Genomic DNA, 6,025 nt, shown 5'->3' with positions numbered 1-6,025 from the left:
ACACAGACTGAATAGTCAGGAAATATGTTCTAATTTTGCTTCCCCCCGTTACTCTGGAGCATCTCTTAGCATTTAGTTTCGGCTGCTCCACGTATAGGATGCAGAACAGAATCCTGTATTCCCACCAACAGTTTCTCCTAAGAATAAACTTCTCGGTGTCAAAATGGCAAACGAAAATAATAATGACACTTTGGGGTATATAAAATTTTAAGAACAGTCATACATTATAAGATCAAGGAAAAGCTGGGGAGGTGTTAGTATTTGAAAGTAACTCTTATCTACTTTGATTCAGATTCAGTTTCAATTGAGAAAATTCCTAAAAATAAAACAACATGTAGCCTATTCAAATATTGTTTGATTTTCATGTTTAAAAGGTCAAGCTTTAAACTTGAAAGGAGTTTAAAAAGAAGTTGTTTGAGCTCCAAACAAATGCTAGCAGAAACAAGTTATTTTGAATTATTTGCTTCTAAAGACAGATAAAAAGAGATCAGACATAACAAGCTCTCATTAGAAGAAAATATAGTATATGGCAAGCGCTGTAAAATTTTTCAGGATCTAACATTAAGAAATACCCAAATTCATGGGTATATATTGAGATTTTTAAAAATAGTTAATATTTCTTACTGTTGATCACACTAATAAATAAGTTTTCCTATAGAATTATTAAAGCCTTCCTTTTGATTTACACGGCAAAGACTTCAGTAACAGTGATGGCGTTGCTCATTATTCAACAAAAACCACAGGAAAAATGTGCATCTTAGAAACATATTTTGTTCTCTTTCTGAAGCCCAAACAACTTCCAGCTAAAAGACATATTTTGATTAAGATAATATTTTTCCCTAATCAATATTTTTTACCTCTGGGTTATTACTTCCTTGAAGGCTTCTCTGACTTTTTTTTTCTTTCTAAATTAGTCCATGTAGTTTATGAGAAATCATCAGCACTGCCATACGCTGCCGTTTACATTAAATCTTTCCCTTCATATTTACTGCTGGGTGGCAGGACTTGTCCCTAGCCTTTATGGTTTGGCATCAAATCTTGAAATGTGTATTTTATACTTAATTGGAGTGGGGATAGGAGCACAGGAGCAGAATTAACCATTAATGAAATAAGACTCCTCTCGACCAACATTCATGCTTCCAATTTGGTTTTTTGCAACATGCCTGAACACTGCTTGGTGTGAAACCACAACCAGGGTGGCGTGCTTGTTTCAAACATGGGCCTAGAATTGTGTGGTATTAGATCTGTGTCAAATTGCTGTAAAAGTGTCTAAAGGCTTACTCTGGATTTCTGTACTTATTGCATTACATCCGGATGGTAAGTACTTTGCAGACCAGCACCGGTCTGTGGACCACACTCAAGGAGCCCTGGAGTGCTCCAAAAGAGCAAAGGGAAAAGTGCTTGTCCTTTGGTTTTGTGGGTCCCGCCTACCCTGCAGTGTCCTTTGTTTTCCCAAACATTCAGTGGCCACACATCTCTACATACCTCCACCTACCTCACCCCAGCACACGTGCACGCGCGTGCACACACACACACATACACACGGTGGTGTAAGCACTAAAATTAAGGTTCAATGTTATGTGCTGCCTTGATATCTGGTAAAACTGGAACAGCTTTGAATCACTTAACCGCAAGCTTCCCTCCCTACGGAGAAGATCCCCTATTTGCCAGTAAGGTGAATCAGATGCAATTACAACACACACACACACACACACACACACACACACACACACACACACAACACACACACACACACACACACACACACACACACACACACACACACACAGCTCCTGGAAGAAAGGGGTTTAACCTAAGCCTGCATTCTTAGGACAATGCCTTCAATCACAGTCCTGTCCCTGGACTCTTGCTCTATATATGGGTGTTTGCACTTTAAAATGGATCTCCAGGTTTAGAATCAGAAGATCTCAGATGAAAAGGCATAGCACCAAAAATGCCCTGGCATATTGTTAGCCTTCAAATAAATGTGCATTCTTTCCTGTTCCTGCAGCAGTATCATTGTGTGATCCAACATGATTTTGGATGTGTGTATTTTTGTAAAATGTTATATGTATATTTTTTAAAGGGAGGGTGGTTCTTAAAATTATGGTTAGCTAATAGTGACTGATTCATTCGGCCTCATTTTCCCACTGAAGTATCCATGAAATTAAACTAAACCAAACCAAACCAAACCAAAAAAACCCGCAGCACTGTAACTGCACTGTACGCAGGGAAAGGTTGGTGTCCCGGCAGGAGCAGAAGCTGAGAAGAATCAGGCACATCTCTCCTGCCCTTTCATTCTACCTACCCTCATTTGTCTTCCATATATCCAATTTTTAAAAAATTGTTTAACTGTAAAATTGACCATCTTAATCACTTTTAAGAATACAATTCTGGGTAGTACACTCACATTGTGTAATCAATCTCCAGAACTCTTTATCTTGCAAAATGGAAACTCTGTACCCATTAGACAATGACTCCCCCATCCCCTCACCCTCGCCCTGGCAAACACCATTCTATTTTTTGTCTCTATGAATTACACTATTCTAGGTACCTCATGTAAGTGGAATTGTACAGTATTTTTTTCTTTTTTTTGCCTGGCGTACCATAACATCTTTATGGTTCATCCATGTTGTAGAATGTGTCGTAATTTTTTAGCTTTGCGCGTCATAATTTCTTTCCCGTTGTGTATATATACCACACTTCATTCATTTGCCAGTGGACACGTGGGTAGCTTCCACCTTTTGGCTACTATGAATAATAATGCTTCTGTGAACATCAGTATATAAACATCTCTTCAGATCCTGTGATCCTGCTTTCAATTCTTTTTTTTTTTTTTTTTTTTTGAGTCTTGCTCTGTCACCCAGGCTGGAGTGCAGTGGCACGATCTCTACTCAGTGCAACCTCTGCTTCCTGGGTTCAAGCAATTCTCCTGCCTCAGACTACCAAGTAGCTGGGATTACAGATGCATGCCACCATGTCCGGGTAATTTTTTGTATTTTTAGTAGAGACAGGATTTCACCATGTTGGCCAGGTCTCAAATTTTTGACATCAAGTTATCCACCCATCTTGGCCTCCCAAAGTACTGGGATTACAGGCGTGAGCCACTGCACCCAGCGAGATCCTGCTCTCAATTCTTTTGGGTATGCACCCAGAAGTGAAATTGGTAATGCTATTTAAAATTTTGCGAGGAACTGCCATGCCGTTTTTCATTGTCACTGCAAAATTTCACACTCCCACTAACTGTGCACAAAGGTTCCAACTTATCCACATCCTCACCAACACCTGTTATCTTCTGGGTTTTGGTGTGTGTGTGTGTGTGTGTGTGTGTGTGTGTGTGATGACAGTAGCCATTCTAATGGGCATGCAGTGGTATCTCCTCGTGATTTTGATTTGCATTTCCCTAATGATGATGTTGGGCATTTTTCATGTGGTTATTAGCCATTTGTATATCTTCCTTGGAGAACTGTCTATTCAAGTTGTCTGTCTATTTTTAAATTTGATTGGCTGTTATTTTTTGTTGTTGAGATGTAGTTCTTTGTATGTTCTGGATATTAATCCTTCATTGGATAGATGATTTGCAAATATTTTCTCCCATTCCATGAATTGTCTTTTGACTCTATTGATTGTGTCCTTTGATGCATGAATAAGTTTTAAATTTTGATGCAGTTCAATTTATCTATTCTATTTTCTTTGCTTGTCTATGCTTCTGGTATTATATCCAAGAAATCATTGCCAAATCTGATGTCATGAAGCTTTTCTCCTATGTTTTTATCTGATAGTTTCCTTGTTTTAGCTCTATGTTTATGCCTTTCATTCCTGTTGAGTTAATTTTTTTATATGGTATAAGATTAAAGTCCATGTTGAGTATGTTGACTATTTGGAAAATGGAGAACAAAGGTCTTTATCTCTTATCTAGTACAACAAAATACAATACAAGTGGAGTTAAATGAAATTTTTAACATTAAAAAATTAAATGCAATACTGTAAAGGTAAATGCAATTAATCTTAGTATGGAGAAGGACTTTCTGATTATATATGCACATAAAAAGAGATATGATAGATTTGATAAAAAATAAAAATTTTGTGCATCCAAAACTCTTTTTAAAAAATCCCAGAGATCTATCAGAAAGTGTTAATCTTTAAAAAGATCACTCACAAATTAGTAGGAAACCATTCCAAGGGAAAGGGGGAAAATTCACAAAAGAGAACTTGAAATTGCCATATAAACCTATAGGAAGAAAAATGTAACATTTTGTATTCACAGAAATGTAAAATTAAAATAACAATAAAATTGTTATATTTTGCTTGACATGTAGGAAACGGATTTTTATCACGTGAACACCAAACACCAGAATGAATTCAGGGAAAACCCTCTTGGGTATGGCTGAGGATTAAATATTGTGTAGACTTAGTTTATACTCCCAGTAGAGAAGATCAGCGGTGGGACTGCATTTTAGGTGAGGAAACAAGATAGTTAAGAGTTTGCAAACACCAGCAAGGAGCAGGGCAGTAGCGAAGAACAATGTCAGGGCATGCGCGGCTGGCGGGACGTGCCTCACAGTCAGGAGTCTCAAAGCAGAGAACTGCTAACTTCCTTTCATTAAACAAATCTATTCTATAATTTATTTATCTCAAACATGTGTGAGTTAGTCATAAACTCGTGTCTCAGATTATAATGATATGAATACCTGTCCATATGAAAAATGTCAGTGGTACTTAAAAAAAGTGATAATTCTTTGATCATGGGATGAGATTATAGGTGTGGGTTTTTGTTGTTGATGTTACCTCTGCCAGTACAGGCAATTCTCTTTGTAAAGTGCCTTGCACAGCATTGGATTTAATTAGATGATAAAATACGCTTTTTAGTGAAGAGAAAATTAATGATTCTACTTACAAAAATACATGTCTTTTTGACTAGAATATATACTCAAAGGTTTCAGAAAACTTGTATATGGCAATTTCTGCATTGTGTACCAGCTGCTTTAGGACTAAAATGTAGTATCTCATGTCTTTTGAAGTCAATTTTAAGATCAGTGGAACAATTTTGTATCATCTCAAAATAAAAATCAAAATCTCTTCTGTTCAGAGACTAAAAATGACATTAAAACAACAGTAGAATTACAGCTATGCCAGTCCTCTAACCACTGATTTTCCTGTTTCCATGACATAACTGTGATTCTGGCCCATTTGTTTTGTATTTAAGACTTGGCATTGGCATCTTCCTGCCTCCCTAAATAGGCATGCCTGTGAGTATAACAAATGTGACTATTTAGGACTTATATAGCTCTAATTTGTCTACCCATGCTCATTTACATTGTCTTTACAGAAGCCTATCAGACCAGGCTCAGTTTCTGTGACAGGTATTTCAAGATAAATTATGCAAGCAAAACACATTGGCCCAAGAGCCTGTGTTTCTTCTCCATCCAAGGCTGATTCCTCACAGAGTTGGGAATTGTGTGAGATGGAAGGGACTTTCTGAGGACAGAGAGCCTTCTGGGAAACATGTAGTAAGGTCACCCCTTTTGTTGTTGTTGCTTCCATAATTATTTACTCAGTAGAGTTATCTGAATGCAGTACTTGCAAACTCAAATACCCAGAGGGGTCAGGCAGTGGACAAAAGTGAGTGGTGTGTCTGGAGTCAGTCACAGTGAGAACTGGAGAGGGCTGGCCTCACTGGAAGGAGCAGTTGGTGATCAGCTTTCATCCTCAGATGCCACCCCTGCTGGAATGCAGACCCCGTGTGGCCACACAGTCTTCTTATAGAAATGTTTTGTTATTTAGATGTGAACGACTACAAAAGTAAACAACAGAAACAAAAATTGTGGGTCTTATGTCATTAAGACATAGCTGGTGGCTTTCCAGTGTGTGACCCTTGCTTAAAGTCATGTCAGGGTCCCTTGGCCTGAAAAGGACACAGCAGTCTGCTTAACTGTTTTCAAGAAACGGTAGTATTTGATTCCTAGAGTTCTGTTCTAGGATTTGTAGCTGCGGGGAGTTTGTGTGTGCACTTTAGTCTACTCAG

The sequence above is a fragment of the Hylobates moloch genome, unplaced genomic scaffold (assembly GCF_009828535.3).
Source record: "Hylobates moloch isolate HMO894 unplaced genomic scaffold, HMol_V3 SCAFFOLD_1, whole genome shotgun sequence".
In the NCBI taxonomy this organism is placed as follows: domain Eukaryota; kingdom Metazoa; phylum Chordata; class Mammalia; order Primates; family Hylobatidae; genus Hylobates; species Hylobates moloch.
This window is presented reverse-complemented; position numbering follows the sequence as displayed.